The sequence below is a fragment of the Hyla sarda genome, chromosome 1 (assembly GCF_029499605.1).
Source record: "Hyla sarda isolate aHylSar1 chromosome 1, aHylSar1.hap1, whole genome shotgun sequence".
NCBI classification, from domain to species: Eukaryota; Metazoa; Chordata; class Amphibia; order Anura; family Hylidae; genus Hyla; species Hyla sarda.
In genome coordinates this window covers 515,144,138-515,164,087 of record NC_079189.1, presented here as the reverse complement: position 1 = coordinate 515,164,087, position 19,950 = coordinate 515,144,138, and positions in this window count along the sequence as shown.

The window sequence follows — 19,950 nt, the reverse complement described above, 5'->3', positions numbered from 1 at the left end:
CTGAATGAAATAGCCTGGAGCTGGCAGCAGCATAAGTAGACACTAGGGCTTCACAATCCCTAAGATTAAAAGATGAATTTTGAAATTTAAATTGAAGATATATGGTAGCTAGTGCTACCATAAAAATTTTTAGACCCAGGCCCAGCAGCATTGGTAAACCATATATTAGATGAATGACACAGCCTGGAGGTGGCTGGAGCATGAGGAGACCATATAGTGTCTGAGTGACACAGCCTTGGGTTGGCTGAAGCATGAGAAGAGATCATATAGTGGCTGAATGAGACAGCCTGGAGGTGGCTGAAGTAGCAGCATCAGGAGTCCTGACCCGGTGACAGAGTGGTGCGGTGGGTGAAAAAAGGTCTGATGTGGAGGAATGTTTGTAACAGGAGAGCAGCTCCTTAAATCTGTTTGGCACTATCCATATTTGTTAAGTGTTGGTGTGGCACCATGGTCAATCTGCTCTCATGCATCAGGCATTGGTGGTTGGAAATCCTGGCTGATACATGCCTGATTCATCTTAACAAAGGTCAGTTTCTCCACCTTTTTCATGGACAGGCGAGTTCTCCTAGGGGTGACTATGGCCCCCGCCGCACTAAACACCTGCTCCGATGGCACACTACTGGCCGGGCAGGTCAGCTTTTCCAGGGAAAACTCTGCTAGTTGCGGCCACACATCAAGTTTGGCTGCCCAGAAGTCCAGCAGATCTTCAAGGTGTGTTGGCATAGGCATGTCAGGGAATGCCACCGCCTGCTGGTTTAGGTCCTGCTCCAGGTGTACCTGCTGCTAATGAGTTGCTTCACTATGCGGATGAAGAAAGCTACTTATCAGCGACTGTAGACTCAGGCTGCTGCTGATGGAGCTGGTACTGCTCTTGCCACCCCACTTCTCCCCAGCAGCCATGCCAGTGTAAGGTGAGTGCATGGGGCCCCCCGATTCAGAGCTGCGAGAGGATGGATGATGGTGCCGATAGGCATTGGCCAAATGAATATATAGGATGCCTCTGTAGTAGGTCACTTTGTCCTCCCTCTCAGTGGGTGTAAAAAAGGCACCTATTTTGTGGCTGTAGCGAGGGTCCAATAAGGTGAAGATCCAGAAGTCATCCCGTTGCCGAATGGTGACAAATCGGCTGTCACTACGCAAGTAAGTGAGCATGCATTGTGCAATTTGTGCAAGTGACTCGGAGAGAGTCCCTTCCTCCATCTCCACCACATACTGCCACGGTGTGTCAGGGTCCAGAAGGCTCATGTGGCCGTGAGAAGTAGGCGCCACGTCTCCAGTGCCTTGACAGCCATCGTTTCCAACACGTGTTGTAAGAAATGAAGGACTGGAATGACGTTATTCATCCCGTAATCCTGGTGACTCACTAATAATGTGGCTTCCTCAAAGTGCCTGAGCAAACTGCAGGTGTCACGTATGAGTTGTCACTGGTTCATATTGAAGTTACACAAGGAGTAGCCCTATCCGCTTGAATCATCAAGAAATCGGTGATGGCTTTTCTCTGTTCGTACAGTCAGTCCAAAGTATGGAGGGTGGGATTCCAATGTGTGGCAATTTTACAAATCAGACTATGTTGGGGGATATGATTCTGATGCTGCAACTGAAGGAGGGTTCTTTGCGGTGTACGAGTGGCTGAAGTGTATGCAAAGTTTCCTTCCCATTGTTAGGATGTCTTGCAAATGGGGGAAACACTTCAGGAACTGCTTCACAACCAGATTGAACACGTGTGCTATGCAGGGTGCACGGCTCAGCCTTCCCAGTCGCAGAGCATGCAAGATTTTCTTCCCGTTGTCAGTCACCATGGTTCCCATTTCCAGTTTTTGTTGAGTAAGCCATGCTCCGACTTCTTTACGAATGACTTTTAACAGTTCCTTCCCTGTGGGACTCCATTCGCCAAGGCAAACCATGTGAAGAACAGCGTGACACTGCCGTCCCCTGTACAAATGGTTTGCTGAAGGGCCACTGAGACTTGTCTGGGCAGTGGAGGCTGAGGACATGGTGAAGGATGAGGAGGCAGAGTAACACACTGTCACAGGACCAACAGCCTGAGAGCATCGAGGAGGAAGTGGCGTGACCTGTCCAAGTTGGTGTTGTGGCTGTGCAGGAACCACATTCACCCATTGAGCAGTAAAGGACATGTATTGTCCCTGACCATACTTACAGCTCCAGACGTCACCGCTGCCATGCACTTTGGTACACACCAACAGGCTCAAGTACTTGCCCACCTTCTGTTCCACAAAATTGTGCAGGGCTGGTACTGCCTTCTTCGCAAAGAAATTATGGCACTCTCGAGCTCAGCTCGGCACAAGCCATCAGTTCTCTGAAAGGTGCAGAGTATACCACTTGAAAAGGGAGGGACTGCAGCACCAGCAACTTGGACAGGAGCACATTCAGCTTCTGCACCTTTGGATGAGTGGGCGCATACTGTTGTCTCTTGGACATGGCTTCACCGATGGATTGTTGGTGGAATGACTGACTAAAAGTAGGAGGAGCAGGAGCATCTGGAGCAACAGAAGGAGGGTATGACACACACCTCTCTTCGGCTGAGGTGGTAGAGCCTTGGCTGTCTGAAAGAGGGAGCGGCGTGCCACTGGGAGATGCAGCAGGCTGGACCACTACATCTGAGCCATGGTTCTCCCAGGCCGCTTTATGGTGGCGAATCATATGTTTACGCAGTGCCATGGTGCCAACATTGGGACCCTGGCCACACTTCACCTTCTGACGACATATCTTGTATGTGGCTATGTGAACCTCCTCTGGATGCTTGATGAAAAACTGCCACACCGCCGAATAGCTGATTTTCCCACCAACAGTCTGCACTAATTGACTGCTACTGCCGCCATCTCCAGGAACCCCTTTTCCATTACCTCCCGGGAAGGTAGGTTGCCGCGAAGCAAGTGTTCTCCCCCGGGCACATTTGGCTAAAGGATTTCCACTTCCATGCTGACTGCCAACCATGCTACCACCTTGCATGCTCAGCTGCTGCCTCACGAGCAACCTGCAACTCTCTTCTCCTGATGATGAAGTCTCTTCTGCACCCGGCTCCCAACTGCGATTGGCTTAATCATCATCAACAAGTGTCTGCACGTCACTGATATCCTCCTCAGGTTCACCAACAGTGTCTGCTTCAGGACCCTGAATCCTGACAACACCGCCTCCCATGTCTATCTCCTGATCACTACTTGCCCGCCTAGCAGGGGAAGCGGCAGATGTCTCCTCCACTTCTTGGCTGGGCAGTAGCTGCTGACTGTCCTCTATTAGATCGTCCTCACTGAATGGTGGAGCTGAACCCACAGCATAAGATACTTCTTTAGTGGAGGAAACAGTATAGGACAGAGGCAATGGGAGAACAGGGACTGCTCTTGGGCCATGACAACTGAGGGCTGTGTCTGAGGAACCCACCAACTGCTGACTGGGGGTATCAGATGTCACTTGTGATTAAGTGGATGACCCTGTTAACCAATCGATGATGGCAGGTGGGTTCTGGTTGAGACACGACTGCTAGCTGATACCAGAAGCTCAGGCCTCTCACTGTGACTCCTGCTGCCACTCGTCCCTAGTCTGCAGCAACCTCTGCTTGATGAATTTAGGCCTCTTCCACTTCTCTGCCTGACATACTTAGTGCTTATATGAGGGGAGTAAAATACGCTTCACTATGCTTAAAACAGTATTTGTCTAGAACAGCAGCAGGTGTGTACTTTTGGCTGTCCTTTCACAGTATCTAGGCCCTTGACAGACTAACAAGTACAAAATAGTACACTACTTAGATGTATGTATGTGGTATGCACATATGAGGGCAGAAGAATGCACTACAGTACACTTAAAAAAGTATCTGAGTACAGCACGAGCCGGTAAGTACTTTTGCCTGGATTTTCACAGTATCTAGGCCCTTGACAGATTAACAGGTATAAAATAGTACACTACTTAGATGTATGTACGTGATATGCATTTATGAGGGCAGAAAAATGCGGTGCAGTATGCTTAATAAAACTTATTTTAGTTAAACACCAGCCAATGATTACTTTTGCCTGGACTTTCACAGTATGTAAGCCCTTGACAGATTAAAATAGTACAATACTATGATGTACGTATGTAGTATGCACTTATGAGGGCAGAAAAATGCGCTACAGTATGCTTAATAAATGTATTGGAGTAAAACACCAGCTGGTGATTACTATTGGCTGTCCTTTCACAGTATGTAGGCCCTTGACAGATTAACAGGTACAGAATAGTACATTATTTAGATGTAGGTATGTGGTATACACTTATGAGGACAGAAAAATGCGCTGCTGTACGCTTAAGAAAAATGTATTTTAGTAAAACACCAGCCGGTGAGTACTTTTGCCTGGACTTTCACAGTATCTAAGCCCTTGACAGATTAACAGGTACAAAATAGTACACTACTTAGATGTACATATGTGGTATGTACTTATAGGGGCAGAATAATGCGCTACAGTACGCTTAAAAACTCTGCATTTTTGTAAAACACCAGCCGTTGATTACTTTTGCCTGGACTTTCACAGTATCTAGGCCCTTGACAGATTAACAGGTTTAAAATAGTACAATACTTAGATGTAGGTATGTGGTATGCACTTATGAGGGCAGAAAAATGTGGCACAGTACGCTTATAAAAACTATTTTAGAACAGCACCAGCCATTGATTACTTTTGCCTGGACTTTCACAGTATCTAGGCCCTTAACAGATTAACAGGTACAAAATAATACACTCCTTAGATGTATGTATGTGGTATGCACTTATGAGGGCAGAGAAATGTGGTACAGTATGCTTAAAAAAAAGCTTGTTTTTGCACAACACCAGCAGTACAAAATTCCTGCCTCCTCTGCTAAGGTTCATGAAGTTGAGGCAGCTTGTTGAAATGTATTAGGCAACACACAGCTATCTGCCCCTCTCTGTAATACAAAGCTGAAGAAAGTGACTGGGAGGTTAATGGCTGCAGTAAAAATCCTTTTCAGTGAAAAAAAACACTGCTCTCTGTCCGTCAGAACGCTGATGTGACTAGGATGTGAAACGTTGCTGGAATTAGCTTTTCTGTGTAACACACACACACAGTGATGTCGTCCTATCTGTATGCAGTGTAATGAATGATATGACAAGCCGCAAAATGGCTGCAGAATATATAGGGCTGTGACATCACAGGGGTGACTGGCTGCTGCATCCTGCATGTGATTCAGGGTCATCCTGCCTACTTCCCTTCCCCCCTTGCCTTCCCAGCGTTCCTTGCCCCATGTACTGACATATGGATCCGCCATTTTAGATGCCCTGGAGCCTGGACTGCAGTAAATGGAGTTTAATGAAGCAGTAGAATCGTGGCGATATTCGCATTCATTGCAAATAGAATATTTCATGAAATACGTAATGAATTGGGGTTTGTCAGCTTCGATCTCTAAACATTACTATTATAACATTTCAATTTTTTTTTTTTCCTTTCAAATCACCTGCACCTTAATGACATGTTGGCTTCCTGTAGCCATCAGTTGATGGACTGTTATGCAGTACATTAAACACAATTAGGGCTCGTTTCCATATACCCACTGGTCCCTCAAGGTACAATATTAATTAGCTTGGGGATGGCCATTTTATGTTGAAACCATTTTATATTAGGACCATAACTTTATGGAAACCTGGTTGGCTCTAAACCCCCTAAAATGTCACCTAAAAATAAGAAAAAGTGGGGCTTTAAGGAAAATTAGTAGATAACTAATACAGATAAAACAAGTCCTTACATATAAAAGTAAGAAAGAGCTGCTAGAAGCTGTTAGGCCTCCTATACATATGTCTGTCTTCAGTTTTTCCCGGAGGGAAAATGAAGCCAGAACTGATCCCGTCCATTTGAATGGGACAGTTCCCAATCATCAATCTCAGTTTAGATGCCGAATGATTGGACTCACCGGACCGGCACAGACAGGTGAACACATCTTGCTGCATTACCCTGTCCGGCGATCACAAACAATGGACGCCTGATGATGCACAACTGATGCCAACTGATGCACTTCTGGCATCGTTTGTGGCATAATTTGTGGCAAGTATCACCTAGTTTCGCCAGATACCGGATATATGTAACTCTAGCTTTAATCCATGTCTATGTAGAGGACAGGAGCTTCTTCAGGGTAAAGTACAGGACAAAAAGTGTTTCAAAAAGGAAAAATCGAGCCCTCATCTGGTTTCCACAGGAGCAGCTAACCCTGACTTAGGTCAAGAGTAGTACAGTAGCATCGAGGGGCTTCCAGATTTCAGTAATACAAGTGAAACTCAAAAAATTTGAATATCGTGCAAAAGTCCATTGTATTTCAGTAATGCAACTTAAAAGGAAAGGAAGTATGAAGTGCTCTAAAATCTCCTGGTAGCCGGATGAGTTGACCATGGACTTAATGAAGCACAGTGGACCAAGACCAGCAGATGACATGGCTCCCCAAATCATAGCAATTGGGGGGGCTTTGGGGTTTTCATGACCTGTAAGCCATAATCATCACAATTATGAAACTTCATGGCTTGAACTATCTTGCATGTACCCTTTAAGTTGCATTACTGAAATACATTACTTTTGCACGATATTCTAATTTTTCAAGGTTCAACTGTGTGTTTTACTAGTAAAATGCTCATTTTGATTGGTCAGCTCTTCCAGCCATTGACACATTTTGCAGATCCAGGCTGGCCGTAGCATTGTATGTTAAGTATAGTTTCAAGTTACAGTGGTCCAGAAAAGACCATTGTATACTGTAAATATTGTAACCATTAGGCCATCGTAAGTTAAAGGATCACTGTATCAGGTGATTCAATGCAGTATCCCAATGGTGTGGTAGGAAAATGCTGGAGAGGAAAACTGATGCCAAAACCAATCCTATTGTTGAGCGGTAGCTCCTGGAATCAGGCATATTAGCTGTTAGGCCGCATAAATTCAAGCCATAGACAAGAGAATGCATCTTGCTGCATTTTTCTCCCCAGCTATGAATTTTCCATTACAAAAATGTTGAAAATTCCGGGGGACAACTGATGCACTGCTTTTCATATGCTTCCCCCCAGTAATTCCCAGTTTAGCATTAGGGGCCTGTAAGTCTTCACATGTTTTTATGTTGCTCTTCTCAATGAAAAACATTGCCACTTGGGCCCCAAATCATTTGTGTCATTAGTCTAAACAAAAACAAAAAACTGAGCCTGATGCCCTGGATATATGTGAACCCAGACAAATCTTATAATAAAGTATGTAGCCAGCACATTCTCTTCTCATCTATGACCATGCAGATTGTATGTATGTTTGTTTGTATGTTTGGCATAGTCTCATATGCATGCTTAACAATATGTGAACCTAGCCTAATTTATATGGGAAGGTTAGCTTTCAGCTTATTAGTTGAGTGTACACTACAATACAAATATAACACTATAATACTTATATAATACCTTAGGCCTGTTTCACACAGACATATCATGAACACATGTTTACTTCAGTGCATCAGACCCCTGGTCTGTCTAGTACTTGCTGCCATAATATGGATGCCAATATGCAACCGTAATATACCTATGTAAAGCTGGCTTTATTTTTGCACATAGAGGAAACAGTATATAATATGGAAACAATTTGTGGTGGCTATAAAAACAACAAAGAAAGAAATATACAAAGACGTGAGGAAAAAACTGATGAATAATATAAAAAAGATATAAAAACCTTAAAAAAAGATAGCAGTTATTTAATATTAAAGAAAGCTTTAAAGAAAATGAAGCTAGAAAATGACACCGATTTGTGTCACTTAACATTTGGTTGGGAAAATATATTAGCTGATTGTTGTTGTGTATTTGTAAGGGAAAAGTACTTGTCACATCAAGATAAATGGAGGAATTTAAAAGGCTTGATCACTTGAATGGCATGAGCAGCTTTCACTGAAGACAACCATCACCTTCTGACCTCTGGCTTCAGATTTGTCATTTCAGTACAAGCCAGAAGAGCAAAAAGAGAAAAGAAAACAAATCCCATTTTAATAAGAATTGGTTTCATGTAGCGAGCACTATTTCTGACCGTGTTCATATATATTGTCCGATCGGCTATAGAGGTGATGCTGCTGATTACATTTGAACATGTGCTTAAAGTATCAGCAATGGGATTTCCAGTCAGGATACAAATGTTTTGTGTTTAAAAAAAAAAAATTATAGAACCAAAAAATGCCCCCGTGTTATACTAAAAATAAAATCTCAGTCCAGCTATATTGTACTCTATGCTGAACAGGGAGCAGGAAAAGAGCAGATATATCTATGTATCTCATGCCAGGATTTCTTATTGTAAGCCAGCTCAATTTCTTAGCCTGTCACATCCCTGTCAGACTCAATAAAATTATTTACCTGAATTATGCAGATAGTGATTAGTTGTGTCCTGATCCATTCATTGTCTTCATGTTGGGCAGCTGATTCCTATTTTTTTTTCCATTTTTTCTCTTCTCTTACCTTACATTGTGTGATTTCAACACCACTAAGGGCAAGACCTCTTGACCTTGGGGCTTGACTTCTGCCAAAGCCATCTGACAAATCCGTCAAATCACCACAATAGCCGAGCTGGCTTGCCTTTGGTGCTTCTGCCTTGGACAAGAATTTAAAAATTCTAGTTATAACAAACCACTTTACAATAAAGATTACTCTTTTGTTTTTTGTTTTTCTATTATAATGCATTGTTGTATAATTTTCTTTTGACTATATATATATATATATATATATATATATATATATGACATTTACCTAGAATGCTTAAAAAATTAAGATGATAGATGTAAAGCAGCAAAAGATTCATTGATTATATGTCATCAGCTTTTTTTTATTCTTATTCTCACCCAACCATCAAGATGGAAGTGTAACTTAAAATTCCTGGGATTCAATGCAAAATTTGTGCTGAGCCCCTCCATCTAATATTTATAATGCTGGTGTCGCCTTATGTGGCAGAGGGTCCTGAGGGGGTATGAATACATCTACTTGAGACTGTAGCCGTTTTCACATAGTTGTATTTTAGTCAGTATTTTGCACCGTTATTTGTAAGTCTAAATGAATAGTGGGTGGAAACTTGAAGAAGTTCAAACCTAGTGTATTGTGTATTGTGTATTTATTAGTTATTCTGTTTGTGTATATGGTGCTGATCTGTTCTCTGTACAGGAATTATTACATTGGACCTGTTCTTTTTTGGTGCTTGCAATCAAACCTCAGTAGTTTTAGGAGTGTAGGAGGAAAGTCACGGGGGGACAGATCTCCGACTAAAAATTCAGCAATTTCACAAAATTCAGTGGACATTCTGTAGAAATTTCTCATTCCGGAGTCTGCAAAATTATAAGACATGTCTTATAATTTTGCCGAATTCCACTCAGAGCCCCCTTGAAGTTAATAGGACTATGAATTGGAGCAGAATCTGTATTTTTCAATTCCACTTGAATTCCACTCTAATTACGTGCAAATGCTGCAAATCTACTGAAAATCGTTGCAGCATTCTACATACTTAGCCTAACAGTTCCATATTTTTTCATTTTTGAAATAAATCGATAGTACAAGTCATGAAAATAAATTTTTGAAGTTTAATGTGCCTATGTCTCCACTTGTTGGACTACTCTTCCCCTCTGCCCAGCTGCAAGCACTGATTTCTCACACTTATTTCACTGGTAAAATTAATCTTCAGATAGGAAGATGGATATGGATTATGAGATCACTAAAGGATCAGGTAACAGAGAGAGTAGAGGAGGAGAAGTGAGCTAGAAGGGGTGCCACGCCTGAATAAAACTTAACTTTTAATATTCAGTCCATACAAATGCAAATAACCCCACATATACCAGAACATGTCAGTGACGTAAGTCTGGAAGCCAACAAAAGGGACAATGCCCTATAAATACAAGAACAACACTAATTCAAAGTGATTTATTGGGTCACTCATTACAACCTCATGTTGCAGAGACTTTCATAATTTTATTGCTCTTACAGTAAAGAACCCCCGTCTGTGCTGATGGGGAAATCTTCTTTCCTCTAGACATGGAGGATGTCCCCTTGTTATGATCACTGCTCTGGGTATAAAAGCATCACTAGAAAGATCTCTGTACAATCCAGTCATATATTTGTACATTGTGATTAGAGATGAGCGAACTTAAAGTAAATTCGATTCGTCATGAACTTCTCGGCTCGGCAGTTGATGACTTATCCTGCGTAAATTAGTTCAGCCTTCAGGAGCTCCGGTAGGCTGGAAAAGGTGGATACATTCCTAAGAAAGAGTCTCCTAGGACTGTATCCACCTTTTCCAGCCCACCGGAGCACCTGAAAGCTGAACTAATTTATGCAGGAAAAGTCATCAACTGCCGAGCCGAGAAGATCGTGACGAATCAAATTTACTGTAAGTTCGCTCATCTCTAATTGTGATCAAATCTCCCCAAAGACGTATTTTGTCTAAACTAAATAACCCCAAGCGTGATAACCTGTCTTGGTACTATCATCCTTTACCATCAATTATTCTTGTCACCCTCCTCTGCACCCTCTCTAGTTCAGTCATGTCCGTCTTATAGACAGGTGCCCAAAATTGGACACAATACTCCATATGTGTAAATCTTCTATCCCTACCAAACACTGGATTTGCTACCACACTAATTATTATTGTTGTTTCATATCCTTGAACTAGTACTTACTTCAGAGAGTGTGCTAAAAATAAGGGAGCACGATTAAAACCCACATATCTTATATAGAGTGTGCTCCATGTTGGGAGTAGTAGTACTACTTAAAAAATGAAAAAAAAAATGTGAAAAAAGTGAAACACACACACTTTATTAACAATTAATTATGCTTTTGTTTTAAAATATATATATATTTCGTTAAATAAAATTTTTTCCATCACTACTGCATACTTTTTTAACCCAACAAATTTTGGGTCCCAAAAAAAACCTGCCAAGGTGCAATTTCCACACAAATGAAAAAACGCCAGACGCAGGAAATTGCACTGCCGTTTTTTCAGGCGTTTTTTCTTGCGTTTTTTTCAAACCAAAAAACGCAGGACAAAAAACCAAGTAGAAAGTTAGCCTTTGAGCTTTGCATTATGTCTGCACTTGTACACAGCTCATGTGATTCTTCCACTTCAAGCTGCTTTTTGTGTGATTCCTTTTTCCTCTATAGCCTGAATGAGTGGCCCTCCATGTATGCTCTCCTCACTGTACACAATGGGGGGAATTTATAAAAACCTGTGCAGAGGAAAAGTGGAGCAGCTGCCCATAACAACCAATCAGATTGCTTCTGAAGGCCTCTGAAAAATAAAAGACGTGTTCTGATTGGTTGCTATGGGCAACTGGTCAGCTTTTCCTCTACACAGGTGATTTGTTGTGCTTATCCTAGACTCCCTCCCTGCTGCTATTTCTTAGAGAAGGGGTTAGGAATGCAGAGGGAGCCTTTCTTATCTCTGTCTTAGCAAAATGGTAGGATATTTTACATGAGAACTATTTAGAATATTGACTAATTTTGCTTTTAAGGATAAAAAAAAAATCTCTATGGTTAAGGTCAAATAAATGCTTTAATACAATTTTGGTTTTAGCCTTTAGTAACACCAAGAAGCTGCGAATACTAACATACAAATGGTAGAACTATAAAGCATTATGTGTAACAAATTATTTGCATAACCAAACAAGAAAAAAACTGTGCTGAAAAACAATCAACTGTCATTTAACAAAGGATCCAATCATCTGGTCTTGAACTAGTTAACCTATAAAGTTTAATATCAGCTGTTTGTATCAGTATTTGTTAAATTAAACCTTTAGAAGGGAAACACGAGATAGGAACTTTCCCATGTAAATTCACTAGACCACGTAGTCTTATTTGCTTATAAAATACTCCCTAAGGCCTAATACCCTTGTTACATTAAACTTCAGAGTTCCTTTCCAGTGCACGTGAAAGCATTTTCTCAGCAAATGGAAGCCATGGGAACTCACTAAAGTGAAAAGTTTAACTCCCTTGCATATTATTTTTCTCCAGCAGATAGGTTGTGTGGTATAAGGGTATATACAAGTTCAAATACTAGTGAAAGATAGGGCATCCGTTTATTAAATTATTATGTATTGGTCGCTATAGCTACAGTAGTCTTATTTTAAGGACATTGCTGGCTTTGAATTTACTGATGTCATGACTAGAACATATGCACAACATCACATTCTAGAGGGATCCAAGAATTCATATGTTTTTGTATTTTCAGCGCTGGATATCTCTGTACATTATTAGCTCTGCTGGAAGACTACAAGAAAGCTTGCTATGTAACATTTTGAAAAATATAAGACATGCTTGATAAAGGCTAATACTGCCGAAACATTGCATTTGAGGTGGGGACAATAAAGTCCAGTTTTTAAAGATCTATGACCTGGCTGGTACTGTGATTTTCGGACTTGGTATATTATATATTGTTGTTAAAAAGTTTACAAAAGTTTTATGTTTGAATGTTTTTATTTACTTTTATCTCTCTGAACTCTGCAGCATCTATTTACAAAAACTGTTAAATTCTTACACAGTGCAAATATAGACAGACAGTCTACAGATGGGCCACATCTATCTGTATATCAGGTTAACTGGTAAATATAACACATCTGATGGCTATTTAGCCTAAGTTTAGACCTATTAGTTGGCTCACTTTAAAGCAAAGTTTTGATGCCCCTTTTAAAATAAAGAAATGCCCTTGTGCCGAGGCCCTGCCTCTTTTGTTGGAACAAATATAATACCAATATATAATACCAAAAATCCTTCCAATATATTTGCCTTTATATTTCTGCATGGATGATCTTATCAGTTCTTCATTGTTGTTTGTTTGGAATCCCCTGTGACATTTCCATGCCCATAGTGTCCGATTCCCTCTGGACATGGTAACAGTATATCCATAGTAACATTGTGTCTTAGGGTTGAAATTAGAAGGGTAAGTATATAAACAACAATGTATTTTTATTTTTTACTTTAAATCTATCTATATATATATATAAAGCTCAATGTGTGTATGTATGTGTGGTGTGTATGTGTATGTGTGTATGTGTATGTGTGTATGTTCCAACATCACATCCAAACGGCTAAAGATATTAACATGAAACTTGGCACACATGTTACTTGTATCTCAACAACAAACATAGGATAGGGGATTTAACCCCTTAACGACGCAGGACGTATATTTACCCCGCATCACATCGTGTCGGTCCCGGCGCTCATCAACGGCCGGGACCCGTGGCTAATACCACACATCACCGATCGCGGCAATGTGCGGTATTAACCCTTTAGAAGCGGCGGTCAAAGCTGACCGCCGCTTCTAAAGCGAAGGGGAAAGTATCCCGGCTAGTCAGTCGGGCTGTTCGGGACCGCCGCGGTGAAATCGCGGCAACCTGAACTACTTACAGGACACCGGGAGGGCCCTTACCTGCCTCCTTGGTGTCTGATCGATGAATGACTGCTCCGTGCCTGAGATCCAGGCAGGAGCAGTCAAGCGCCGATAACACTGATCACAGGCGTGTTAATACACGCCAGTGATCAGCATAGGAGATCAGTGTGTGCAGTGTTATAGGTCCCTATGGGAGCTATAGCACTGCAAAAAAAGAGTGAAAGAAAAAGTTAACAAAGGTCATTTAACCCCTTCCCTAATAAAAGTTTGAATCACCCCCCTTTTCCCATAAAAAAAATAAAACAGTGTAAATAAAAATAAACATATGTGGTATCGCCGCGTGCGTAAATGTCCGAACTATAAAAATATATCATTAATTAAACCGCACAGTCAATGGCGTAAATGTAAAAAAAAATCAAAAGTCCAAAAAAGCGTATTTTGGTCACTTTTTATACCATTAAAAAATGAATAAAAAGTGATCAAAAAATCAGATCAAAACAAAAATCATACCGATAAAAACTTCAGATCACGGCACAAAAAATTAGCCCTCAAACCGCCCAGTACGTGGAAAATTAAAAAAGTTATAGGGGTCAGAAAATGACATTTTTAAATGTATAAATTTTCCTGCATGTAGTTATGATTTTTTCCAGAAGTACGACAAGATCAAACCTATATAAGTAGGGTATCATTTTAACCGTATGGACCTACAGAATAATGATAAGGTGTAATTTGTCCCGAAATATGCACTGTGTAGAAACGGAAGCCCCCAAAAGTTACAAAATGGCGTTTTTTCTTCGATTTTGTCGCACAATGATTTTTTTTTCCGTTTCGCCGTGAGTTTTTGGGTAAAATGACTAATGTCACTGGAAAGTAGAATTGGTGACGCAAAAAATATGCCATAATATGGATTTTTAGGTGGAAAATTGAAAGGGTTATGATTTTTAAAAGGTAAGGAGGAAAAAACAAAAGTGCAAAAACGGAAAAACCCTGAGTCCTTAAGGGGTTAACCCTTACCCCCATTTGCCACGGTCAGGTTTTTTGTTTAAAGTCCCTTACAAACATAACTTACATAACTTCCATATGGCTGGAAATATTTCGATAATACTTGGTCACATGTTACTTATATGTCCACTTTAAATATAGGATAATTAATTTAACCCTTAACTACCCCCATTTGTGTGGGTCGGGGGTTTTGTTTAAAGTCCCATGCAAATCTATGAAATAGTAGATTTAAGTAGTTAATTTGTTTTCCCTTAGTCTGACCAGCAGCACAATGATGGGGTGTGTATCTCCGCCTCTGTGAGCTGCAGGACCCAGGAATTTTTAATGAAAAAAAAACAAATTAGAGAAACACCCCTGGGGCATAAAACCCTCCCTACAATGAGCCCCCTTTGAGTTTATTATATAGTACAGAAAACAACAGATTATAATCAGGGAGGGAGCCTTGTGCTGCTGTCAGACTAAGGGAAAAAAAATGAATTTACTTAAATTTACTATTCCCTATCGTCTGACCAGCAGCACAATGATGGGGATTTACATAGTACCCGAAAGAAGGGTGGGATCAAATATTAACAGAATTAATAATAGACCTTGTAAAGGAAAAATCAACAAAACATAAACAGTCCATCTTGCAATGTTTAAAGAAGGTAGATGGAGTGCTCCAAGAGGCACTCTGACAAATATGTTCCAAGGAAACTGAGCCTCGCTCAGCCCTATAGGTAGCTAAGGCCCTGGTCGAGTGAGCTGTGAACTTTGGAGGTTCCAAATCAGCAACACAATAAGCATCCTTGATGCATTCACATATCCAACGGGCCAACATGGGCTTAGAGGCTTTTTTCCCCTTATTTGGACCCTGAAAAAACACAAATAGGTTTTCTTCCTTCCTGAAAGTGGCAGTTCTTTCTATATACACCTGAAGAGCAATGAGCAAGTCCAAATTTTTAAGATGGTCTTCTTCCCCAGCGGAAGAATCAGGAATATATTTTGGTAAGGAAATCAACTGATTTCTGTTAGAAAAACAAGAAACTTTAGGAGAAAAATCAGGTAACTACCTTAAAAGGACTCCGTCCGGTAGAAATGTAGTGTAGGGTTTAGCTGAGGAGAAAGCTTGAAGTTCTCCAAGTCTCTTGGCAGTGGTAATTGCAAGAAGGAAGCTGACTTTCATGGAGAGGAACTTGATGTTCACATCCTGTAAAGGCTCGAAAGGAGAAAAACATATATGTTTAAGGACTAGACCCAAGTCCCAGGTAGCAACAGGCTAACAATTCTTGGGCGCAGTCTAGAGACTGCTTTAATAAAGCCTCCAACCTCTAGGAATGTGAAAGAGCTTTTTCCCTAAAAAGGCTGACATAGCGGTTATTTGAACCTTCAGGGTGTTGGGTGACAGGCCCTTGTCGAATCCATCTTGAAGAAATTCATGAATTTGTGGTATTGAAGGAGAAGAAGAGTCGAGCTGCCTAGCAGCGCACCAACCGGAAAAAAACTCTCTTTATTCTGGCATATGTTTTATTGGTAGCCACACTCATTGAGTGGGACAGCGTGTCCAATATATGGTCCGAAAAACCCTTGGCTTTTAATATGGACCTATCAACCTCCAAGCCGTCAGATTGAGAGATGTTAAGTTGTGGCAGAGTTGGTTGCCCTGGGCTACCAGATCGTGCCTCAGAGCGAGTCTCCAGAATGTTCCCTGACTCAGCATCATGAGGAGGGAGAACCAGGAAAAATATACGCCAGTCTGAAGTTCCATGGGATCGACATCACATCCACTGCCCAAGGGTGATCCTCCATGTAAAGGGAGCAGAAGGGAGGAAGCTTCCTGTTGTATTTGGTCGCCATCAAGTCAATGTCCAGAAGACCCCAGAGTTGGCAAATCTGCTTTAGGGACCATTCCCCCCGGAACTGTGCTCAGACAGCTCAGGCGATCTGCCAAAGTATTCTGGACTCCTCTGATATGGACTGCGGATAACCTTGTTACCCTTGTTTCTGCCCAATTGAAGATTTTCCCCACTTCCTGGAGAAGTGTGCGGGATCTGGTACCTCCCTGCTTGTTGATGTAGAACACGGAGGCCATATTGTCCGATTGAATCCGAACCGCAGCTCCGGAAAGGTAATGTTCGAATTTCCTAAGGGCATAGAATATGGCTCTAAGTTCCTTGGTGTTGGAGGCTAGGGCCATCTCTTCTGCGCTCCATGTTCCTGAGGCTCCCCACCCTGTGCCAGAGGCATCTGTGGTAACAATTGTCCAAACTGGATCTTCTAGAGACAGACCGTCTTTCAGGTCGGCCCACCAAAGGAGGGACTGTCTGGTAGTGGTTGAAAGAATACGTAGGGAGTCCAAACCTGAAATTGTCCGGTTCCAGATGTGTGGAACTTCTGACTGTAAGGGTCTGATGTGTCACAGAGCCCATGGAACTGCTTCCGCTGCTGATGACAATAGACCTAGAAAACTCATTATGGTTCTGAGGGAGACCCTGCTAGGTGTTCTTAGGAAGCGATATCCTCTTAGGATACGATCCTTCCTGGGTGCAGAGAGGTACAGTTTCATCTCTACAGAATCTATGATGAAACCGAGAAATTGTTTGGACGTGGTCAGGATCAAATCTGATTTGTCCCAGTTGACCAACCAACGCTAGCTCTGAAGCAACTCTAAGGTAATCTGAACATGGTCCAGAAGAGTCAATTCTGACTTGGCTATTAGAAGCCAGTGGTCTAGGTATGGGATAACTCTTATCCCTGACAACCTTAGAACCGTCATCATGGAGGACACCACCTTGGTGAACACAAATGGAGCAGAGGTGATCCCGAAGGGGAGAACTTTGAATTGAAGATGGAACAGAACCCCTCGGATTCTGACAGCAATCCTTAGGAATTTCCGTGATTCCTGATGTGTTGGAATATGGAAATAAGCATCTTTCAGGTCCAAAGATGCCATGTATTCCCATCTGGATAGAAGAGGTCTGACTGACCTTATAGTCTCCATTTTGAACTTTCTTTTTTGTAAGTGACGGTTCAAGTACCTTAAGTCTATTATAAGACGATGTTTCTTGAAGGCTTGGGTACAAGGAAAACCGGGGAGTATACGCCCCGGCCTTGCTCCGAGGGGGGAACAGGCTCCAGTGCGGCCAAAGAAATTAACTGTAGAATAGAGCTTCCCAATTGTACTTGCTTTGGTTCTTGAAGAAAATCAGAAATTTTTCTGAGGGCAGAACAATTAAGGGGAGAGAATAACCGCTATTTTTTATTATCTCCAGCACCCAAGGATCCTTGATCCTTTGTGACCAAACCGGAAAAATAAAGGATTGCTTCTTTCGGTCAGAAGCGCTCTTACCCTGATTGCCTCTCCTAGAGGTCCTAGACCCCCTACCATGGCTCGAATATCTCTTCTGCCTACCCCCCTTAGGAGGAGAATACTTCCTAGTGTATCTCTTGGAAGCATTAGAAGTAAGAGGCAAGGATTTTCCCTTCCTATCAGACAGTTCTTCCATTAGAGTGTCTAACTCAGACCCAAACAGTTAACCAGGGGTAAACAACATGTTACAAAGCTGCGTTTTAGAGTAGCTGTCTCCTGGCCAAGGCGAAGCCAAAAGGCTCTTCTGCCAGCTGTGGAAAGCCCCATAGTCTTTGCCCCGAGTTTTAATTGCTGAGAAGAGGAGTCACAGAGAAAATCTATAGCTAGATTAATCTTTCCAAAGGAGGAGAGCAAATCCTCCCTAGGAATTCCAGAGGAAATGTCTTCCTGGAGGCTATTAAGCCAGCCTCTTAGGGCAACTGCCACGTTGTTAGAGGCAACAGCTAGCTCCTGCTATGTAGGTGCACTTAAAGGCGATCTCCATTTTACGGTCTAAAGGATCTCTCAGATTAGATCCATCCTCAGCAGGAAGAACTGTCCTCTTGGACATTTTGGCAATAGTCATGTCCATCTTAGGGGGGTTAACCCAGATCTTACACTGGGACTGGTCAAGGGGAAACATTATTTTATATCTTTTTGAGATTACCAGAGCTCTGTCCGGTTTCTCCCACTCTGCAGACATAAGTGCAGACAGAACATCGTCAACTCTGGAGGTAGAAGGGGCATTCTCCTTAGGTTTAGGGTGAGAATCCACCTGTACAAACTTTATAAATTTTTGTGTTTTCTCTGGCGGAAAGAAAAATTTTGAGGTATCCTCCATTATATCCTCATCAGAGGAATCGACCACAGTCTTTCTATCTTCGCCGTCATCAACTTCCATGGGATCAGGAGAGGGGTGACTATACCGGGAGCATTTTCTGGGAATAGAAGGGGATTCTTTCAGGTCCTTTATGGAACCTGCTACAAAGTCCTTGACCCAGACATAGATGTCCCTGATATCCGGTTCACCAGCTGGAGGAAGTATGGGAAGATGTCGACAAGAACCACTAGTGGTGTATTCACTATCATCCGGTAGTGGTACGTTGCATTTTTTTACAGGATAATTGACGTGTTTTTTCCAAAGATTTACGGGGACGAGACACGCTAGACTCTCTTGAAAACATCTATAAAAGAAAGATTATTTAAGAAAAAAATTCTTTCAATAGTAGGAAATAGATAACCACAAAATAACCTGTACAAGGAAAAAGAAGGGGTAACAAACCGAGATAGTTACAGAAGCAACTGACAGGACAAACCAATAAGCAGTAGTGTCAGAGCAAGCTTCAGACTCCAAAGAGACTGAACTGAGGCTACCCCCAGGCTTTTATACAGCCTTCCTAGAGAAGGCACACCCACTTCTGGGAGTTTAAACCAAACTCCAGATAACCCCAACATAATAGGGAAAAAATCTTCCAGTTAGCTTCTACTGGAACTAGAAGAGGTTACCCAAGAGAAATAATAAAATATTTAAAGAATTGAAAGAATTGCTTCAGGTGCGGTCATGTGACCGCAGACTCCGCCTCTCTGCAGAGTAAGCGCGACGTGCGGACGGCGCGCGCGCCCTAGAACAGGCCGTTGTGTAAGGCAACCTGTAAACAAACCCACGTGCTGAACGCCGCCGGGAACCGTGAGACTCCATCAGTAGCAGGAAACGCTACGGAGCAGGTTGCCGAGGTATGCGCGGACCTAAGGCAAAGAAAAAAGTATATTAGAATATAACATTTAGTGATATTCCCCTTTTCCTTAGCTAAGGAAAGAAAAGGAATAAGGAGAATAGCATAGCAAAAAAAGCACAGACTGAGTCTGTGAACTTAGGTCCTGCTCACAGGACAAAAGAAACTCAAAGGGGGCTCATTGTAGGGGGGTTTTATGCCCCAGGGGGGCGTTTCTCTAATTAATTTTTTTTCATTAAAAATTCCTGGGTCCTGCAGCTCACAGGGGCGGAGATACACACCCCATCATTGTGCTGCTGGTCAGATGATAGGGAAATGTATGTTCCCACATAATTTCCGTACAGCTGGAGATATTTCAGTAATACCTGGTACATATATTACTTATATGCCAAATAAAAATATATGATAGTTAAATTAACCCTTACCTACACCCCTATATAAAAGATGGGTTTTTGTTTCAAGTCCCATGCAAGTACATGGGACTTCCAGTACTTTTCTCCACAAGCTCCGCTCTGCATCTCCTGGTGAATGTGTC